The sequence below is a fragment of the Dipodomys merriami genome, unplaced genomic scaffold, assembly GCF_024711535.1.
Source record: "Dipodomys merriami isolate MVZ:Mamm:240054 unplaced genomic scaffold, mDipMer1.0.p SCAF_292, whole genome shotgun sequence".
Classification (NCBI taxonomy): domain Eukaryota; kingdom Metazoa; phylum Chordata; class Mammalia; order Rodentia; family Heteromyidae; genus Dipodomys; species Dipodomys merriami.
In genome coordinates this window covers 881,113-905,435 of record NW_027204404.1, presented here as the reverse complement: position 1 = coordinate 905,435, position 24,323 = coordinate 881,113, and positions in this window count along the sequence as shown.

The window sequence follows — 24,323 nt, the reverse complement described above, 5'->3', positions numbered from 1 at the left end:
TATTTACAAGATGATTTCTTTGTTGCTTTGTATGTCCCTCCACCATGGTATAACCTCCATTTTCACTGTATTTGATGTTGGTATAATTAGGGGAGGGGAAGGGAAAAAAAATTGGGATACAGGTAGACCTGTTGCAACAATGAGATATACAAGACGTTATATCGAAAATTGAATTTTACAACTTTGGCACATGGCGGGGTGGGCGGAGGGTGGGCACAAAGAGAGATGGGAAGGGATGGGAAAGGGAAAAAAGGGAGGAGGCAACAATGCTTGATAAGTAACGCACTCATTACTTTGATCATGTAATTGTAAACCCTCTGTATGTATTTTCATATTAAAGAATCATGAAATAATAAAGTAAAAACCCATGCCAATTTTTTTTTGTCTGTTGTGGGGCTTGAACATTGGGCCTGGACACTGTCCCTCAGCTCTTCAGCTCAAGGATACCACTGTACCACTTGAAGCACAGTGCCATTTCTAGTTTTCAAGAGATATATTGGAGATAAAAGTCTCACAGACTTTTCTGCCCAGTCTGGCTTTGAACCACTATCCTCAGATCTCAGACTTTTTGGTACCTAGGATTACAGGCATGGGCCACCAAATCCCAGATTCAAGACAATTTAAAAAAAGCAAGTTTATTGAAATGTCTGGCTTTTTCTAATTAGCAATATTATTTTTTAGCATTAGTTTATAACTCTGAGTTTCTTGTTCAACCACTTTGGAAAGCAGTATGGAGGTTCCTCAAAAGTCTTCACATAGATCTCCCCTATGATCCAGCAATCCCACTTTTGGGCATTTACCCAAATGTTTACAAACAAGACCACACTAAAGCTACCAGCACAACTATGTTTATTGCAGCATTATTTACCATAGCTAAGATATGGAATTTCTTAATAGAATCAAATATAAGTTTTATTATTACTTAGTATCTCACAAAAATCCAATGTAATTGACTTTCTCCAAAGGCAATTATTACATACTATATTATTCATTATTATTACCACATTTTATATTACATATAGTGTGAAGTGAAAGTAGTTTGGACGATTTCATATAAATTAGTAGATGCTACTTTAGCATTATAAATTCACATCTGTTATTTTAAATGAAGGAAAGATTTTCAATTTAAAATGAAATATAAATGTGTAATGTGTCCTAATTGAACCAAAAATTCTGAGTTCATACAGACAAATATATTTTCTTTCTACTAAAGACTTTGAAGAAATACCATTGGAAATAGTGAGGTAAGAGGAGGAAGAATTAAAATCATGTCAAACAATGTCTGTTATTCTGCTACCCCCTCTACTACGAAGACCTGCCCTTTCCCAGATGTCACAAAATTTCAGGTGTCTCTCTTAGAATTCTACTTGGAAAAGTTCTAAATCACTGGTTCTTTTTGTAATTTCTGTTATATAAAATAAAATATTGACACAAAACAATTGAAATAAAATGTACACATATGTTGAAGTCACCAAAACTGGACCAACAACCAACAAAACAGAACTCCCCCAGGGGAAAAAAAATGCTGTGCCCAATTTTTTTAAGCACAAAAACCTCAAATACATGTTAACTTGGAGCAGAGCCATAAAGATAACTATGTCTAAGAAATACAGTTGTGATAATTGGTAATTAAATTCTCTAGATGAACCTAATATAGTAAATCCCTTGAATGGAACACATTGTTTAAAACAAATGTGAATGTATGCAGAGTGTGATCTGCACATATTTAAAAGAATAAAATAAAAAAATGACATACTTAAAAAATTCAGAAATGCAATGAATAAGTCCAATAGTATCCATGCTGAGAACTAATCCCTATTGATATAACAAGAAAAAAATATGCAAATAATAGAATCTGAGCAGTGTATATGAGTGTCCATAATTTTAAAATATTCCAAATTACACTTTGTAGAAGACTGAATGTGGCTTATCTAAAGGAAAACATCAACACATTACATGAATTAAATTAAAAATCTGATGAAAAGAGAGAAGTAGTTACTGGAAAACACTAGTTTAATGAATGGTTGTCAAAATGTTTTTAGTACTGACAAAAGCGCATACCTATTTAGTTAGATCCCCAAAAAAAGACCCAATTTACTCAAGCTGATTTGAAACTTTGGCACAGTAGCAGGATACATTTGTAACATTATTATGGATGTTGATTCTGGCATGGAATTCATTTCCTCTTTGATCTGACAAATGAATATATGAAAGAACATAGCTTCTCCAACTAAATATCAAGACCTACCCAAACTTATCACAAGAAAAGTCATCATGTAAGCTGTATTGCAACTGGGGTAAAAGAAAATCTGTCATAGTGATTCTGTATTTATTGCAAATGTTGATTTTTTTTCATAAATTATGTCCTTTAGCTTGCATTTTTAAAACATTGTGTTACACGATGTATATCTTGGTAACTAATTTTGGATGCCTCCTTAAATTATGTTCTGAGTATAATGTTTCACTTCAGTTCCTAACCCATGAAATGCTATTGATTCCAAAAACATTCTAATAACCACTGTTTATAATACACATTTTCATAAGTATGACACCAGTAAGCATTGTTTAACATTTTGATATCAGGGTTTCATGAATGATGAGGCCTATCTGCATGAGTATAATTGTACCTAGATTCCTCAGCCTAAATTTAGCCACTGTTAAAAAATGTTTATATCTTTATGTGTCACCCATCAGAGATTAAATCTGAGTATAAAGCCTGAGGGAAACGATAAAGTAACAATTTAGTTTTTCTGGATATAAAGTAAACAAAATGCAGCATAGAGTAACTCACTGGTTTAAAGTCAATCTATTTCACAAAAACATTCTCAGCATTACATTACAATGTGTATTATTCTCATGAAGGGAATGGGGAATTTGACAAGAGGACTAACAAAGCATTGTCTTCAAATATATATAATTTGGATTTATCTCTAAATTTCGCTATAAACATTTCTGATAAAAACTGTTTGAATAATTAATTTTCTGTTCAGGTATAATATTCCTAGTTTCATATACCAAACTACATTCAGAAAATGCGCTATACCAATTAACTAAAGAAAGTCCTGGCAGAAAAAATGGCATCTCTTTACTATGTGATGCCCAATTCTTAGGTATTTCATTATGCCTCCAGTTAATGAATGTGATTGTTTAAATGCTTCATAAAGTATTAATCAAAATCAGTGTACTATAATATAATTGTGTATAATTTTATCATAGAATCATTCAAGAACTGCCCATTCAATCAAGACATACATCACATTCCTTTGGTATTCATATGGATAGGAATGAATTTCTTAGTAGCTCCTGCCATTTGGAGGTGGCAGGACCAGGATTTGAGCTGTGGGCTCCAGCTCCCACCATTTCAACCTGAGGATTGGGAAATCACCTGTCTGTCCAAGAACAGTAACAAGACCAATGATTAGGCAGGCACCATTGGCTCTCAGCAGTCCTCCTTGATACTTTCAAGGCTGTGATAGGAGGATCATGGTTCAAGTCACCCTAGGCAGGAAAGTCCTTGAGAACCCTGTCCAACTTCAATGCCAACAAAGCCAGAAGTATAGCCATATGGCTCCAGTGTTAGAGGGCTATCCTTAAGTAAAGTAGCTCATGGACTGTGCCCAGATCCTGAGTTCAATTTCCAGGACTGGCAACAAATAGACATACACAACAATCTGTGCAGCAATCCACTTAAAACAGGTCACCCTCAACAGCCTTCATTTGCATTTTATTTTGAGGCCAACTCAGGAAGAGTCACAAAGCAGGCTGGGGAAGAGAAGATCAGGTTTCTTAGAAGTAACCGGTATTCAGAAAATTAAACTTGGGGATGTAAAATTGTAGCATATTTATGTAAAAACTACCATTAAGAAAAAGATGAGAGGGCTGGGAATGTCAATTAGTGAGAGAGTGGTTGCCTAGCATGCAAGAAGCCCTGAGTTCAATTCCTCTGAAGCATATTCAAGAAATAACACCAGAATTGGTGCTGTGGCTCAAGTAGTAGAGTGCTAGAGGCAGTGCCCAGGCCTTGAGTTCAATCCAAGAACTGGCAAAGAAATAGCTAGGTAGGTAGATAGGTAGGTAGATAGATGATAGATAGATAGATAGATAGATAGATAGATAGATAGATAGATAGATAGATAGATAGATAGATAAATAGATAAATAGATAGGTAGAAAGACAGATAGACAGATAGATAGAAAGATGATAGATGAATCGGGTCTTGGATGTCAGGTGGAATGAAAGGAAGATTTCCCAGGCATTAGGCCTTCTGCAGTGTGCCTGGACACCAGCATGGCCTTCACACAACTACAGAGCAGGAAGACTGTCTCTTTCCCACTTCTCAGTCAGCCAAGGGCCCTAGAGTCAAGATGCTAGGAGGTGCAGGTGCTAGGAGACAGAAAAGAAAGGGCCCTTCCTCACCTTTGACTGGGGATTTGCATTAATTATGTGGATGAAATGAAGGAAGGAGAATGGACAGGTAGAAGGGCCTTCAAATCTGACAGATGTAGACTCAAAAACCCACTCCCTAAGACCAAAAAGCAAGGTTTTTCTACTCTGTTCTTCCCCTCTCCCCCACTAAATTGGCTCTCTATTGTTAACCTAAGGATAGCCTGAGGCTCCCTTTCACCTGAGGGAGGAAGGTTAATTAGTCATGGTTTGAAGAGGCTGAGAAAAGCCTGACCCTTATGTAACTCTGACAAATGTTTCAGGTTTCCCTTCATTGCTGGCCATGCCTGGAATGAAGTGGTTCTGCAGCTCACATTCCTGTTGAGTGTGCACCTTCTGCCTCCTAATCCTGCAGGTCCTGGTAACTCTAGCCTGAATTTCTTTTCCTCAAGGACAGTGAGCTTTGCCTTCACTCATGGTGCAAAAGAGTTGCCTGGATGGTGAGATCAAATCCCAGCACTGATGGAAATACTGGTACCATTTCCAAGATAGTGACATGTTAGAACACCATACAGTGGAGTTACAATTAAATGGGCAAGATAACGAGTACATTTCTTTTTTTTAATTTTTATTTATTTTTTATTGTGAAAATACTGTACAGAGGGGTTACAATTTCATGGGCAAGATAATGAGTACATTTCTTATCAAGCATTGTAGGCTCTTCCTTTGTTTCCCCTTCCCATCACTTCCCATCCTCCCCTCCCCCTCAACCAAAGATGTAAAGTTCGTTTTCGACATGACAACTTGTACATCTCATTGTTGCAACGGGTCCACCTGTATCCTTATGGAGGGGAAGGGGGAAAACAAGTCCTTTCAATTAAAATAACGAGTACATTTCTTATCAAACATTGATGCCTCCTCGTTGTTTCCCCTTCCCCTCCCTTCCTATACTCCTCCCCTCCCACCACCCTATCCTTCCCCGACCCCCAACCAATGTTGTTAAGTCCGTTTTTCGACATAACAACTTGTACATCTCATTGTTGCAATGGGTCTACCTGTACCCCTAGTTAAACCATTTGTTTTTTTTTTTTTTCCCTTCCCCTCAACAAATTATACCAACATCAAAAACAAAGTATGGGTTATACTTTGGGGAAGGGACATACAAACAACATAGAAATCATCTTATAAATATGTTAGAAACAATTGCATGAAAGGAAAAAAAAACAAAAAAAAACACATTTGAATACTTATCTTGGGGTTCATTCCCCTAACATCAACTTATCTGACCTTTTCTGCTTGACTCAGACATATACTAGTTATTGCAAACAAGGAAAACCATGGGACCTATGTTTCTTTGGCCCTGGCTTACTTCACTTAATATAATTTTTAAATGGAAGCAGTTATGTTTATTCAGTGACATACTGAATATTAAAAAAAGCAGTATAGAATTATGTACATCTATTCAGACATCTTTCTCTTACCCCCAAAATGCTTCTCTGAGCACTACATTTTTCATTTTTGTTGTAAAAATGTTGTACAGAGGGCTTACAGTTAAATGACTATGGTCTTCATATCTCAGCCTCCTGAGATGCTAATATTCCAGTTGTGAGCCACTCGCATCTGGCGTATTGTTTTTGACAGTCCTGGGGCTTGACGTTAGGGCCTGGGTACTCTCTCTGAACTTCTTTTTCTCAAGGCTAGCACTCTACCACTTGAGCCACTCTGGCTTATTCTGAGTTGTGGCACTGAGGATTCAAACCCTGGCATTCATGCATGCTGAGCCAGCTCTCTACCTCTAAGCCACATTTCTAGCCCACCCTTACAATTTTGTTCCTCAACTTGCCTCTCCCCAAGAAAAGGCTTCTGAGTATAAATCATCTAAAGAAATTTCTATACAAAGGTGCAAAAGGTAAAGAAGGCAAAGCTCATATTTGGGAGAGACTCTAAACATGTGAAGACTGTGACATTCAATCATGTATAGACTGCTCTTGCACTCTTTACCAATATATATTTATTTGTATACCACCCTCTGCCTATCCATGTATCACTGTTTTGGCCAAACCTGGGGCTGGTTCTCAGCACCTGGGAAAAAACTGACAGCTTCATTGATTAGAGGCTGCTGTGCTCACACTCATCCATTCATGAATTGGGCTTGCAAAACCCTGAGTTCACATCCCAGCACTGCCAAAAATTTAATCTTTGAGTAAGAAGCCAAGTGTGACCCATGTTTTCTTTTTCTGGGAGAGTTCTGGGTGTCAGGCATGATGGAGAATGTAACTACAAATCAGACTGCTGTGATATAGAATGCAAACAATGTAATAAATGGTAGAGGGGTCATCAGAATCAATAAAATATATGGTAAATAAATGAATAAAAGTAGAAATAAAATGAATAACCACACCCAATATAATATGGACTATCTGTATGGAAGCATAAATCCTATCTTTAAAATGGATATAAGGTGTATGTTTTCCAGACCTGAGGCTTGAATTCAGGCCTAGGCAACAGGCCTGACTTTCTTGTCTTCAAGCATGGTCAGATTCCCATCCCTCATGGTGCTGCATATTTACCCAGACCTTGAGTTCAAATCCCAGGCCTGGCAGAAAAAATGGCATGAATTGCAAACCAAGGAGCTAATTTTTTTTTTTAATTGCGGGCTATTGGAGAAGCCATAGTCTCAACCGGCAACATAGGCCTACAGTTCCAATACCAGTCATATCTCTTCCGGATGGTGAGAGATCCTAAGAGATTCATTCCCATCCACAGGAATAACAATGGAATTTTATCAATGTCACAGTTGAATGAGATTCTCATGAATGATACTTGTACTCAATTAGACATCATGACTTTAGTTGGATGATTGCTTTTATTTAATATCTTATGAAGCATTACAAGAATATTATTTCTCACAGGGACACAATAATTTCAGGACACTGATTTACTTAATAGTTTATTAAAGATGAAAATAATAACAATTACATGGAGGCATGATAAATACCCAAGAATTTGTAGGAATGTAGTCTATATAAGTGAACAATGGATAGACATCTCTGGCATGCTATAAAGATATATAATTATAAGCATACTACAAGCTGAGTGTCAATCTGTTCTTATTTTGTCAACCCCTTGTGTTTGATCTCAGATTTTGGGAACTGCCTATCAACTCAATTTGCCCAGGATGGCATGAATTTGGCCCTGTAGGCCATGAGTTCAGATGCCAGCATGCCCAAATAATGAATCATCGAGTAAGAAAATGATAGTGACACGTTTTCCTTTTCTGTGAAAGTCCTGGGTGTAAAGTATGAGTGGAATACATATGCAGACCTATATCCTACTTAATCAATGTTCTATGTGCTATATTAGACCAATAAACAGTCAATAAATGTTGATTCTTCGTCAGCCCCACGAAAGAGGGATGGGGTCTGAGGAAAGGTAAGTGGGCCGCTCGCCCATTTCCCAGCTTCCCTTAGCCTGGGAGACATTCAGACACAGCGGGGAATCAAGTCAAGCAAGAACTCGTTTATGAGTACATTTCTTATCAAGCATTGTTACCTCCTCCTATTTTTCCCCTTATGATCCCTTCCACCTCACCCTCCCAACCCTCCCCCCTAACCCCCAGCCAAAATTGTAAATTTAGATTTTCTACATAATATCTTGTACATCTCGTTTCAATGGGTCCACCTGTATCCCTATTTAAACAATTTGTTTTACCCTTCCCCTCCACAAATTTTACCAACATCAAATACAGTGAAAAGAGGGTTGAGATTTTTTTTAATATTGTAGAAGGAGCATCTATACAATGCTGGGAATTGGACTTACACAAAATATGCAACATGGCTAGGCATTGGTGGTTCAAGGATGTAATTGAAGCTAATTAGGCTGAGATCTGAAGATCACAGTTCAAATCCAGCCTGAGTAGTAAAGTTCATTAGATTCTTATCTCTAATTAACAACCAGGGCAAATGGAGTTCCAGTGCAGGTTGTATTTCGAGCACTGGCCTAGAACACAAAAGCACACCATCCAGGCCCTGAGTTTAAGCCCTGGGATCAACAGAAACTAAAACATAAAATACAACATGGAGTTAGATATTTTATAATGAAGCACAATTTAATATACTGTACATTGTTAGAAAGACTAGACTTCTGTTTTAGCTTTATAACCTACCATAATAAGTGATATTGTCTATTTATTACACAGAAAGGCTTACTCAGATTTACAAGTTTGAAAGTTTCCGTGGATGTGCAGTTGGTTTTATGTGACAAGACAATGTCAAGGTGGGGAGTATGTCAAAGAGAAAAGTTTTTGACCTAGAATAATTAAAATATAAAAGAAGAAAGTAGATGACAGTCTATGTTCTCATAGGTTTCACGCCAAAGAACTTATTCTCCAGAACTAATCAGGTATTCTCCACAATGCAGGAGGAAATATAAAGCCATTTTTCTTTAACACATAGGCCTTTCTGGGGCATTCTAAATTCAAATGGCAACATCTTCACCAATGATAATGACTTGTCCAGGGGTGGAAGCAACTAGATAATTCTGTACATTATAATCACATCTCAGCAGACTAAATATTTTATAGAATTCCTATTAAAATATTTTCTTGCAGACGGAGGGGGGCTTTATACTACAAATGTGTTTATCTGTCTGTTAGTATGTGTGTATATGTGTGTTTGAATAAACTAAAATAACAATGTAGCAGATAAAAGTATTAGTATGGCCTTTCGTTTTTCTTCTCATACCATGAAAGTCTGCCACAATTCCCAGTCAATTCCTATCCAAGATTCAAACATTAATGGTGTCCCAAAAGTTTTGCATGCCAACCCAACGATATCCACTTCATTTAAGATAGCCATAGTATAGGAAAATTTAAGACTTCCAATTACATTGTCACCAAGGGAACAACATACAATATTCTTTTATAAATACCTAGATTGTAGAACACTTTAGCAAGAAAATTGAAGGAATATGCTTTATAGGATTTAATTTAGATATTTAGTCACCTAAATGGATGTTCTATATCCACAACTCAGAGCACTATTAAACTACACAATTGCAAAACTCAACTATTACTATCTTCCATGAAGACAGTCCTTGCTGAAAACAAACCATAGGTGGTAAACAAATTAACATAAATGCCATTGTCAAATGCTGCTGTTTTAAAGCATGGAAGTGACAGAGCAATTAATGCCGGTGAACAGCTGGTACTAAGGAGTATGTAAAGTGATTACTTTGCACCCTAATTGGAAAAATCCACAGATGTTTTGGGTTGTGCTTCATCATTGGCATTTGTGAGATACATTTTGGAAAGCACAATGAATGAACGCATGCTGTTTTGTAAAATTGAGCTGGCTGACACACCAGGGGAGGAAAACTTATTGAAATGTTTCAAATGAGAAGACAGACAATAGGATGGGTAAGATGTGATATGCAGGTTTAAATACAGACTGAAGCAAACCAAAAATGGGAAATTTTTCCTTAACAAATGCTTTCTTGGTATATTGTGCTACACACTACAATGATGACATGATCATGTCTTTGGAAATGTGAGGGAAAAACAATGTCACCTATTGAATTTCTTTGTAAAGTGAATCATAAATAACAAGGATGAAAAAATTTCAATGGGTTTATATTATCCAGAATTATTTTAATTTTTGATTAAAAGTTAAAACAAACTGCTAGAATAATAGTCTATCAAAATTTACAGAGTAACTTTCTGGCATATATTTTCTTTTGTTCCTCTTTGGGGGGGATATGTAAATATTTTTTTCAAAAAGGCAACTTGGTCTTAACCATTAACCACAAATTTTATGCTGTCATAGTATCAGAGAGGTTTTTTTTTTATTAATTTAAGACAATAGTAGGCTCATTTAATAACAACACAAAATATAAAAAAACAATGACATTTTTGCTGAACAACCAGTCATAAAAAATTATGAAATAATAAAGTAAAACTCCATGTCAATTTTTTTGTTGGTCGTGGGGCTTGGGTATTGGGCACTGTCCCTTAGCTATTCAGCTCAAGGCTACCACTGTACCACTTGAGCCACACTGCCATTCCTGCTTTTTAGGTGGTTTATTAGAGATTAGAGTTTCACAGAATTTTCTGCCCAGGCTGGCTTTCAATCGCTATTCTCAGATCTCAGACTCCTGATTAGCAAGGATTATATGCATGAGCCACCAAAGTCCAGATTCAAGACAATTTTTAGAAAGCAAGCTAATTGAAACATCTGGCTTTTTCCAATAACAATCTTATTTTTTCAGCATTAGTTTATAACTATAAGTTATTTATAGATGTAACTGGGATTTTTAATTGATTCAAATATAATTTTTACTATTACTCAGTATCTCACAAAAATCCACTATCATTGACTTTGCACAAAGTGAATTATTACATACTAACTTACACACTATTTTTATTATTATTACATTCTATATTGCATATAGTGTGGAGTGAAAATTGTTTGGGCCATTTGACATAAATTACTAGGTGCTATTTTCACATTATAAATTCACATCTGTGGTTTTAAACTAAGGGAAAAAAAGATTTTAGAGTTAAAAACAAATATGAATGTGTAGTGTGTCGCAATCCAAAAATTCTGAGTTCATACAGAAAAAAAAATATTTTCTTTTCAATAAAGTCATTGAAGTAATACCATTGGAAATGGTGAGGCAAAAGAAGGCAGAATTTAACTCACATCAAACAATGTCTCTATTACTTTGCTACCCCCTCCACTAAGACCTGTCCATTCCCAGCTGTCATAAAAATTCAAAGGTCTTTCAGAGAATTCTATTTGGAAAAGTTCTAAATCACTCATTTTTTGTACTTTCTGTTATATGAAACAAAATGTAGACACAAAACAATTGAAATAACATGTACATATATTTTGAAGTCACCTGACCTCGGAACGTACTCTTGTGAGAGAGGCTGCATGGCAACAACTGCTGCACATGTGGCTTATGAGAATGCTTATGAGGACTGTAGAAGAGCCCTATTGCTATTAAAGAATCTGAGGATGTGAATACATATTTAAGGGCCTGCAAAGACATTACATCTGAATCCAGGTGTATGCAGGTGTTTGCTGAAACTATGGCCTCTCTCTGGCATGCTTTGCAAAGAAAACCCTCTAATCTAAAGTGTTTTGGATGTGGTCAAAATGGACATATAAAGAAAAATTGTAAAAAGGCTACTGATGCTAACAAGAGAGGACCGGGAATTTGCACTAAATGTAAAAATGGGAAGCACTGGGCAAGGGAGTGTAGATCAAAAATAGACAATAAAGGAATTCCTATAAAAGATGCTTACCCTATGCAGGGAAACTCTCCATTGGGCCAGCCCAGGGGCCCAGGATTAATAACCGAGGGCAGCCAACCATCTTTTCCCTCGTCCCTGCCACAGCCCACAGCGCCACAGTGGACATACCAGCCTTAGAAGATTTTATTTTAAAAGGTGGTGATAAGCCACAAAAAATTCCTACCGGAATTTATGGGCCTTTACCTGAGGGAAAATTTGTCCTATTGACTGGTAGACCCAGTCTTAATGCAAATGGAGTTTTAGTATATTTAGGAATTATTGATGCTGACTATATTGGGGAAATAAAAATTTTAATGTCAGCTGCTGCAGATATTTCCTTTAAAAGGGAGAAGGAATTGCTCAAATTTTGTTATTACCATATATATCTATTGGAAACTCATTTAAACAGCGCATTGGGGGATTTGGAAGTATTAACCAACAAAATGTGTTTTGGACTACTCATATTACTAAAACGCAGCCTAAGATTAAAATTAATATTCAGGGAAAGATATTGACAGGACTAGTAGATACTGGCTCAGATATTACAATTGTTAACATTCATGAATGACCTAATCATTTAGTATATAAAATAATTCCCTGTAATATTAAAGGAGTTAGCAATAGTCCTGTAAATTTTATGGGACAAGCAGTGTCATATATTGCTATAACCTCAGAAGACAGACAGACAGCTGTCCTTAAACCTTATATTATGGAAGTTCCAGTTATCATAATTGGTTGAGATGTACTGGAAAAATGGGGAGCTCATATTCAATTTTAACATTTTTAGATGGAGCCCATAAAGATATTATGGAAATCTGAGGAACCTCTTTGGATTGAACAATGGTCTTTATCAAAAGAAAAATTAGAAGCAGCTCACCAATTAGTTGAAGAACAATTAAACAAAGGATATATTGAGCCAACTATGTCACCATGGAAGTCTCCAATATTTGTTATTAAAAAGAAGTCAGGGAAATGGAGATAGCTGACTGATTTATGAGAAATTAATGCATCCATGTACCCTATGGGGGCTTTACAACCTAGTATATGGTCGCCTGTCATGCTTCTTAAAATTGGCCAATAATAGTAATAGATTTACAAGATTGCTTTTTTACCATTCCTGTACATGTAAAAGATTGTAAAAGATTTGCCTTTTCTTTACCACAAATAAATCATCAAGCCTATCATCAGCACTTCCAATGGAAGGTGTTGCCCCAAGGAATGATGAATTCCCCAACTATATGTCAGATGTATGTTGATAAGTCCTTAAAACCTGTTAAACGAAAATGTCCTCACATTAATATTTCTCATTATATGGATGATATTTTATTTGCAGGACCAAATATGACAGAATTAGAAATGGTGTTACATTTTTGACCTTCTATATTTAAAGATTTTGGATTAATAATAGCACCTGAAAAAAACACAAAAAGATACGGTGGTAAAATATTTAGGATATGTTGTTTCTAGACAAATAGTGAACCTCAAAAAATATCTTTACGACGTGATCAATTACATACGTTAAAATATTTTCAAAAGCTATTCAGAGATATTAATTGGATGCGGCTGGCCTTAGAAATTCCTAATTATCAATTACATAATTTGTTTTCAATGTTCCAAGGGGAGCCTGATTTACATAGCAAAAGAACTTTAACTAAGGAAGCTGAAAGATAATTACAATTTGTAAAACAGAAAGTAAAAGTAATGTTTTTACATTGAGTAACGCTGAATCAACCCATAAATTTATATGTTTTCGATACATAAAAATACCCAACAGGAATTATAGGACAAAATGAGCTACCATTAGAATGGATTTATACATGGGATTGATTTACCAAAAATATTATGCCTTATGAACAACAGTTGGCAATTATTATTCAACAGGCCAGGCAATGGGTATTTTCCCTATCGGGGTATGATTTATTTGAAATTATTTTTCCTTTGTCAAACACCAAGTAGAATATTTGTTAAACATGTCTCAAATGCTGCAAACAGCATTAGCAAATTTTTCTCGGCAATTTTCCTACCATTTTCCCAAAGGTAGATTGTGGGATTGCTTGCGTAAACAACAATTTGTCATTAGTGATATAATTACCAAGGCCTCTATTCCAACTGGTCTTACCGTTTTTACAGATGGCTCCAAAACAAAAAGTGCTTACTGGACAACAAATAAATATTGGGTACAAACAACTACTTTAGCATCATTTCAACAAAATGAACTTTTTGCTATTATTAAGGTGTTGCAAGCTTATGTGGGAGATATTAATATTGTTACTGATTCTGCCTATGCTATTGGAGTTGTGACTAATATAGTCACTGCTGTTACAAATTCATCTAAACCCCAGCTAAATCAATTATTTAAACAATTACAAGTATTACTGCAACAACGTAATGCCAAAGTGTTTGTAACTCACATTAGGGTTCACTTTTCGTTATATAGGTACCTTGTATATGGCAATAATCAGGTTGATAAATTATTTAGTTTTGCTTCTGCTGAACAGGATCATGCTCATTTACATACAAATGCTGGCCATTCACATATGCATTATAAAATATCTTATTCTCAAGCTAAAAAATTATAAAAAGGTGGACTCTCTGCAGACCAATGCATTTGAGAGTTGTACCTGCTGGAGTAAATCCTCGAGGATTACAACCTAATGAGCTCTGGCAAATGGATATAACCCATGTACAAGACTTTGGACATTTTTCCTTTGTACATGTTATAAAAGATACTTATTCCAAATTTGTTTGGGCTTCTGCCTTTATGGGAGAAACTGGTAACCATGTAATAGAACACTTATTGGAAGCTTTTGCCATTATGGGAGTGCCTACCAAAATAAAGACTGATAATGGACCAGCCTATAAAAATATTAAATTTAGAAGATTTTGTGAACTTTATGATGTGGTATATATTACAGGAATAGAATATAACTCCCAAGGACAAGCCATTATTGAATGAGTTCATGGCACACTAAAACAACAAATTAAAAAATTAAAAAGGAAGAAAAGTTGGATGAAGGTAAGGATATGTTTTTGTTTTCCATGCAAAATCCTAAAATAATTTTACATCAACCTCTTTTTCCTCTTAAATTTTTAAACTTACCACAAGGAGACATTTTAACTAGAGCTGAGCTCCATTTTGATCAAATATCAGTAAAACCTTATATAAATGCTCCTGTATGGATTAAGATTGCACTGGACACAGAATGGCAACTAGGAACATTATCACATAAGGGGCGATGATATGGTTATCTGTCTACACAGGATGGCAAACAATACTGGTTTCCTGCCCAATGGATACAGACACGGCCCAGTGAGGGCAGCCCGTATCCTGCAAGGAATCGGCCACCAGTTGAGGAAGAAGAATCGCCACTGCCCACCTGGGGGCAGGTTAAAATGTTGACTGGAGAAAGACAAAAGATGTTACAACACACTGGTAAACCTGTCACGGCCAAGAACTTGTTCCTGGCCATGTGTGCCCTGTTTACTCTAAACTCTGTCCATGCTAATACTAATGTAAGTTATTGGGCCTTTGTTCCTATCCCTCCTTTATTGGAACCTGTTGTTTGGGGAGACATGAGACATGGATCTAACTGTATAGTGTTCCTGGTGTTTTATCTCCTCCTTGGAATAATTTGACATTTTACAATAAGGATGATGGTAGCTTTTTAAATTTTACTTACTATACTCATTCCTTGCCTGTTTCTCTGGGGCCTCCTCCATGTTTAGTTATCAATTGGGAACATTTGGTTTTACCTGGGAAACACAATTCCAATTCTAGAACACAGCTGCAGTGATTAACTACTTGGTCCATCAATAGTAGCTGGGAAAGTATCACCTTTGATGGTGAGTTATCCTTACCTATGTGCCCTGATATTACTTACATTGATTAAAACATCAGCCTTTTATGTAGCAAGAGTGTAGAGGAACATTTGGAAAAACGTTCAATAATTTTATTAATTGGGGGCCTTTTCGACAGTTTATTAACACATATTCAGAATGAAATATTACCAGATGTGATTTATCTAACGTTACTAGGATGCCCGATGCCATTAATGGATGCTTACTGGAGCTCGATTGATGGCCTGGGGAAATGGAATTATTGCAGATGCTCGATGGGCTTTCCTGGCTGCACCCACTGCTGTTCAGATTCATCTTTGGAAGGTACAGTGGAGCTGAAACCCGTGATGCTATCAAATGGATGGTTTCGGGGACTGCGAACTCTGCGTCCATTTATAATTTTACTTTGCACAAATCTTATGATGTAACTGCTTGTGTACCTCTGCCTTATGTATTTTTATTGGGAAAATTTTACATTTTCTCCTACTATTTCTTGTTTTAATTGTCGCCTATATTCTTGCGTTAATTCCTCCCTTAATTTTAATGACAGTGATAGTATTATGATTTTACAACAAAGAACTCATATTTGGCTACCTGTTAAATTAGGAAGAGAATGGTCCCAAAATCCTTTGGATAATGTTGTTATTCAACTTTTTACCAAGCTACTAAAACCTACAAAGCATATGATTGGAGCCATTGTAGCTGTGATTTTAAGCTTAATTCCTATTATCATTTTTGCTGTGGTGTCTGGAATTGCCCAACACACTTTCTTACAAAAAAAACATTTTGTGGAAGAATGGCACCAGGATTCACATGAATTGTGGGTCTCACTGGTAGAAATTGATGCTCGATTACAAACACAGATTAATATTCTTAAACAGACAGTGGGATAGTTAGGAAAGAAGTTATTGGTTGTTGAAAAACAGTTATTGTTAAAATGTGATTGAAATTCTACTAACTTTTGCATTACTAATGTAAAATATAATGAATCTATACATGCTTGGAATGTAATACAGCAGTATTTATCTGGAAATTCTACTGCTGCTCAATTGATTGCTTAGTTACAATTTAATATACATGACATTTTGGTAAACAATTTGCAAATGATGATGCTTCTAATATTGCTGATGCATTTATTAAACAGTTGGAATGGTTGGATCTGAAAGGAATACTACAAAGTATTTCACATACTGCTAGTGGTATGGGAATTATGATTGTTATTATTTTCTTTATACTTGTACTGTTATATTTGATTCTTATGAAACCAATGCAAGCTTCTATGACAACCCTGTGAAAAGCTTTACTTTTAAAACAAAAGAAAAAAGTAGGAAATTGTGAAGAATCAGGGTCTATATTGAAGAGGCAGAATGATGCAGGCTCCAGCCTCAGGATTAGCTGAGGACTATGATTGAGTATTAGGAAAGTTCTTGGCATGCTGGACTAGAGAGGGAAAATGTTCTCGCTTCCTATCTCAAAACACATGTCACAGACTCCTGGGATTTGAGGAAGTAGCTCTTCTGCTTGCTTAACCATAGATGAACAGCTGGTCAAACATTTTCCTGAGATTGGCAAAGTGGTTTGAGCTTGCTCTAAAATAGTTTAGATAATAATATACCAAGACATTGTCTCATAGGTTAAGTAAAAATGTATCTGTTGAAATTTTTGTGTGAATGTCTTCTGACTAAATCTTGGCAAAATCATACTTGCTTGTCTTTAAATAACCACTAAAATAAAGTACAGCATGCAGTGGCAATTGCTGTTTGCACTCTGCATCCCCAGTGTTCTGGTGATTTCGTGACCCTTAACCAGGGACTCCCACGCACTAGACATTGATATCCCATGACTGACCAAAAAAGATAATATATATATATATATATATATATATATATATATATATATATATATATATATATATACACACACACATATATTATATGATGGGATGAATTACATTTAAATATAAATCAATATTTATGGTACACATTTAAATATAATTAATGTATAATATATTTCCCTTATATACATATATTTACATATATAAGATCATATTATATCTGTATGTTTATAAATATATTTGTAATTAATATCCAAAGGGTATATCTGAAGATTTTGGGGAAAATGTAGAGTTCTTAAAGGATTACTACTGACCCATCATACTTTCAGGAAATTTTTCAACTTATTACAATGTCTGGAATACTAAGATTGGATTATTATAAAAAAGATTAGCTGTTTTATTCCTTATGATTTTGGATTAGAAACATCTACTTACTTGGTATGAAACCTACCAAAATTTGATCTTGAAATCATACTCCACATACTGGACATATACATCAATTTAGCAACTTACAGGTCTGAAACCTTTATTTGAATCCTATATGTCACATAAATTCAGTTTCCTTAGAGTTAGCTACATATAAAAACAGGCATGCATTTTCATGCTCACATACATCCCCACACTCACATGACATGTTAAATGTATCACTGTAATAAGTAATAATATAGATACTGAAAAAGAACACCTTTTCAAATGTATATGCATTTTAATTTTTAGATATAATACATTATTGAAATAGTTATAAAAGAGCAGCTGAGAGGATGTTTCAAATACTAGAGTGCCTGCCTAAAGAGCATGTTTCTCAGTCCAAACATCATTATTTCCATCCTTCCTTCTCCCACATAAAAAAACATAAATAACTACAGAATTAAGCTACATGTTCTGTAATCATTAATTAAATAAATTGTATTAAATATATGCATATATAAACAATGATAAATTATTTAGCCAGACATAATAATGAAATCACAGCATCTTCAAGAAAATAGATAAAACTGGAAACCTAAAGCTACCAGCACAACTATGTTTACTGCAGCATTGTTTACCACAGCTAAGATATGGAAGCAAACCAAATGCCCCTCAACAGATGTATGTTTCTGGTAAATGTTTTATCCCAAAATTTATATTTGTCATAGATGTCATACTAATTACCAAGACAAGTAAACAGTATTAGGCAAAGGAATTTAAAATATGGTAGCAGATATTAGATTTCTTATCCTGGTTTTGGGTTATGATACTAGCAGTTATATGTTGTGTGAAAATGCGTAAAGTTGCTGCCTTACACGGCAAATAATTATTCGCATTATCAGCTTGGTAAGATATTATAAGGTATAGTTATATTTCTAGACAATTTTGTGTATATGTGAATATTAGCCTTCAAATGATACTTTCCCCCCCTTTTTTACTTTTTTTTTGTCAGTCATGGATCTTGAACTCTGGGTGTGTGTGCTGTCCCTGAGCTCTTCAGATCATGGCTAGAGCTTTACCACTTGAACTTCAGTGCCACTTCTGGTTTTCTGGTGGTTACTTGGAGGTAAGAGTCTCACTGATTTCTTACCAGGATTAGTTTTGATCCACCATCCTCAGATCTCAGCCTCCTGAATACCTAGGATTGTAATTATGAGCTACTGGCGACCAGCTAAAATGTTACTTATTTTAAATTCTGTGATTTAGTTGAATGAGGAGCATGAATGTGTAGAAAGGTAACTTTCAAGTCATCTCTCTAAATAAGTTCAGAGTTCCATTTTCATAATCCTTATTACAGTGACTAATAACAGAAGCTCCCAAAGTAACAGAATGATCCTTCATTTTCTCCTACCAATAAGGTACTATTGGAAGAGAATGAGAGAGATCTACAGGTCTAAGCCTGAGAATATATACTTGAAAGAATAAAAAAAAATTGATGACACAGGAAGGCACAACCTGACTTTCATTTTCTAAGGACAGGAATTTCATTAAAGTATATTTAATGGCAGGGTTTTTTCATCTGAAAACCAAAGAAAAACAATATCATAAAAAAGTTGAAAGGGATCAGCAACTATGTTAAGTGTGATATAGCATTGGAGACTTTAAGAAATGAATTCATTTAGGTAAAATAAGTCTTTGGGAAAATTATCTGTTTTTCAAATTTATTCATTGCAAATTTTATTTTTGCTTACATGTCACTAAATATACATATGTATATAAACATGTATGAATATATGTATGTACATATATACATATATATATATATGTATATGTATATATATAAGCAGGATCTGTCCAGTGAACTGTATGGTTAGGCAATTTCATCATGGCAAGTTCATCAGAAGGATAGACTTCTACACACCTCCACACGGCTTCAATACTACTGCACATGCAAACTTAAATGCTCACCATTGTAAGCAAGAACTATGTTTTACTAAAGCTTTGTATATAGTGTGTTATAGTTTCATTTAGGCCTGACACAAAATGTGCCTGTCCCTAGAGATCAATGATGGCATTTATTACTACAATAATGTAGTGTAAATCTTTACATTGAACACATACTCATTATGAGTTGCTCTTTCTTTCCTTTCCTTTTCTTATTTTAACTTTAGGAAGTTGATTTGCATTTTGATGTTGTGTTTGCTAGACAGGTACTCCACCACTTGAGTCAGTCCACCAATCCTTTTTTGTTTGAGTTACTTTACTCATAGATTAGCAATTTTTGCACCCTGTCCAAAAGATTTTATACTACTAATTACTTATGTCTGCCATGTAGCCCGAATCATGATTGCATTACAATATCCCTAGCTAGTAGGGTGATATAGGTGATACTTTTCTTCCTAGACTGATTCTAAACTGAGATGCTCTCAAATTCTACCTTTAGTTATTATTGTGAGCTCCTGTTCTGCCTACTTCTAGAATATATGACAGAAATAAATGATATAGGGCAAGTTGAGTTAAGCTCTGGCATTAATGCTAATATAGGTGATTTGACATTAAAATGTAGAGTAAGTTTGAAAGTATAATTGTCCTAGTCAGATATTTTGATTAGTAATTTTGTTTCACATTAAAAACACCTCTTGACCAGAATTAAGGACTTACTTTTTCTGTCTGTCAACTTGTATGTCATTTGGGAAAACAAACCATGTCTTGCATGTAGGATAAAGGTCGTTGAATGGTTTGATGTACTGGCTCACATCTATAGTCACTGTTAGCAATCAGAAATAAATACATCACAATTTCAACATATCCTAACAAAAATTTATGTAGTCTCAATCTCAACAAACAAGTAGATCATGGTGAAACATGCTATTAATCTCAGCAACACAAGAGGCTAATTCTCTGCCTAGAAAGAAAGACTGAAAGACAAAGAAAGAAAGACAGAAAGAGAAATAAAAAGAAAGAGAGAGAAACAGACAAGAAGAAAGAAAGAAAGGAAGGAAGGAAGGAAGGAAGGAAGGAAGGAAGGAGGAAAGAAACAAACAAACAAAGAAACAAAGAAACAAAGAAACAAAGAAAGGAAGAAAGAAAGGAAGGAAGGAAGGAAGGAAAGAAGGAAGGAGGGAAGAAAGAAAGAAAGAAACAAAGAAACAAAGAAAAAAGAAACAAAGAAACAAAGAAACAAAGAAACAAAGAAAGAAAGAAAGAAATTTATTGAGAATGAATAGTTTGGATTGAGGAGTCACGTGGTAGAGGTAGGATCTATATTTGGTAATAGGTCTGCCTGCAGCCTCCCTACATCTTGCCTAAGTTTTCACAGTTTATCCGTGTTACCTAGGTATCTGACCAGAGGAGAGTCCCCGGCCCTGTGGTCACATCCAGATCCAGTGTAGCCACACTTTTCCCCTGCCTGGCCACACCTCATTCAGTCCCTGGCCTAGATAAGTCCTGGCAAGTGGTTGGGTCACCCTTTTTTCTGGCACGTCTCTCCACCATGCATGGGGGTGGCAGCAGTTTGGTAAATAAAATACATTATCTGACTGAATACAGCGTGGTATTATCTTCATCGTCTCCCTAATGAAACCTATCTAATTAATATACTTGACACTTTGGAGTTTCTAGTTATGAATCCGTGGATATTTTTCCCCTGGATATTTTTATGACACATATGACTTCAGTATCTACAAAGAATATCTGCTCACTCATCATTTAACAGTATAATTCTTGGCATCTGTAGTTAACCTTAATCTTTAATTAACCTTAAAGTCTATTTTGCTTCTTCTTCTTTTTTTTTTTTTTTTTGCTTAAAGTCATAGAAGAGTTGGTGGGACAATCTGAAAGGATCTCTGGCTTCATATTTTCTCATCAAGCTGGGCAATTCAACCTGTGTGCCACCAAGTCAGATGATTGGACTTTCAAATTCTGGAAAGCAGATGCACCTCATCATGTACCATGACTTCTTTTTTTTTTTTTTTTTTTTTTTTTAATTGTATTTTATTTTATTTGAGAACATACTGTACAGAGGGGCAACAATTACATGGGCAGGATAATGCATACATTTCTTACCAAGCATTGCAGCCTCCTCCTTTGTTTACCCTTCACTTCCCTTCCCCGTCTCCCCCCTCCCCCCACCCAATTTTACCCCCCTCCCCCCACCCAATTATACCCCCCTCCCCCCCCACACCGAAATTGTAAAGCTGGTTTTGACATGACATTTTGTACTTCTCATTGTTGCAACAGGTCCACCTGAATCCTTAAACGACTTGTTTGTCCCCATCTCCTCCACATGTTATACTAACATCAAATATAGTGAAAGCGGGGGTTACACTGTGGGGGAGGGACATACAAAGCAACAAAGAAATAATCTTATAAATGCATTAGAAACACATGCATGAAAGAAACGAAAACATTAAAATACATATTTAAGGTTTCATTTTCCTAACATCACATTATCTGGCCTTTTCCGCTTGACTCATACCTATACTAGATATTGCAAATAAGGGAAACCATGGGACCTATGCTTCTTTGGGCCTGGCTTACTTCACTTAATATAATTTTTTCCAAACCTTTCCATTTCCTAACAAATGGGGAAATGTCATTCTTTCTGATGGAGGCATAGAATTCCATTGTGTATATATACCACATTTTCTTGATCCATTCATCTACTGAGGGGCATCTGGGTTGGTTCCATATCTTAGCTATGGTAAATAATGCTGCAATAAACATAGTTGTGCTGGTAGCTTTAGTGTGGTCTTGTTTGTAAACATTTGGGTAAATGCCCAAAAGTGGGATTGCTGGATCATAGGGGAGATCTATGTGAAGTCTTTTGAGGAACCTCCATACTGCTTTCCAAAGTGGTTGAACAAGTTTACATTCCCACCAACAATGAAGTAAGGTTCCTTTCAGTCCACATCCCCTCCAGCATCTGTTGTTATTAGAGTTCTTGATTTTTGCTGTTCTAACTGGAGTGAGGTGATATCTCAATGTTGTTTTGATTTGCATTTCTTTTATGGCTAGGGATGTTGAACATTTCTTCATGTGTCTATTGGCCATCCTTCTTTCTTCTTCAGAGAAGCTTCTCTTTAAGTCTTTCGCCCACTTATTTATTGGGCAGTTGTTTCTTTGAGGATTTGTTGTTGGGTGGTTTAATTTTTTGAGTTCCAAGTATATTTTAGATATGAGACCCTTGTCCGTTGTATGGCTAGTAAAGATCTTCTCCCAATCGGTGGGCTTTCTATTGATCTTGCCAGCTATGTCATTTGCCCTGCAGAAGCTCTGCAACCTTATGCAATCCCATTTGTCCAACCTTTCTTTGATTTGTTGTGCTTCCGGGTCTCTATTCAGAAAATTTCGACCTGAGCCAAGGAGACCTAGGGTTTCTCCTATTCCATCCTGTAATGTTTTCAGAGTGTCTGCTTTGAGTTCAAGGTCTTTGATCCATTTGGAGTTGATTCTGGTGCAGGGTGATATATAAGGATCTAGCTTTAGTTTTCTACATGTAAAACGCTCCTCAACGGAAAGAACACTGCTGGAGGAATATCAATACCAAATTTCAAACTCTACTATAAAGCCATAGTAATCAAAACAGCTTGGTATTGGCATAAGAACAGACCTCAGGACCAATGGAATAGAATTGAAAACCCAGAAATGAACCTACAGACCTATAGCCATCTAATCTTCGATAAGGAAGCTAAAACAATAGAATGGAAGAAAGACAGCCTCTTCAGTAAATGGTGCTGGCAAAATTGGTTAACTACATGTAGAAAACTAAAGCTAGATACCATGACTTCTTGATTTCTCAGATATTTTTTAAATGTAATTGTTGCTAAGGTGTGTACAGAGAGGTGACCATTTCACAATTAATGTAACGTGTACATTTGTCTTGTAGACAATGCCATCCTTTCCTGAGCTTTCTCCAAATTTCTGTTTTTTTGTTGTTGTGTATTGCTTTTGTTTATGTGCCTCACCTTCAGTTTGAAATCAGGGCTTGGGTGCTGCCCCTGAGTTTTTGTAATGCAGGCTACTCTACCTCCTTAGCCACAGCTCCCTTGATGATTTTTTGGTTGTTAATTGGAGAGAAGAGTCTTACAGATTTTCTCATTCCATTTGGCTTTAAACTGTGATCATCAGCCTCCTGAGTAGCTAGGATTATAGGCCTGAGCCCCCATTGTCCATCTACTAAAATGGTGTTTTCATACTTCCTGCTCTGTCACAATTTTCTTCAACTCTTGGCACTAACACTACATATTGCCTGGCTCAAATCTGAATTGGTGGAACATGCTTGTATTTTGAGGAAGGCAGGTATAGGGACACATAAGCTAAACAAAATCATTTGGTACATGGCATACAGACATGTAGGTTTATTGCCAGTGGACTGTGTCCTGTCTGTCTTTGCTGTTAATTCTGCATGGCCTGTGAATGATGTTATACATATTCAAATGGCCATTGGCAGAAATGAGGTTCTTATCCTGTTCTTAAAACAAAACAAAAACCAACAAAAAATAGTATATATGAGTCCAGCAATTTCCTCTAATTAGAAAACATTCTGCCCTAGTTTATGAAAAAGTG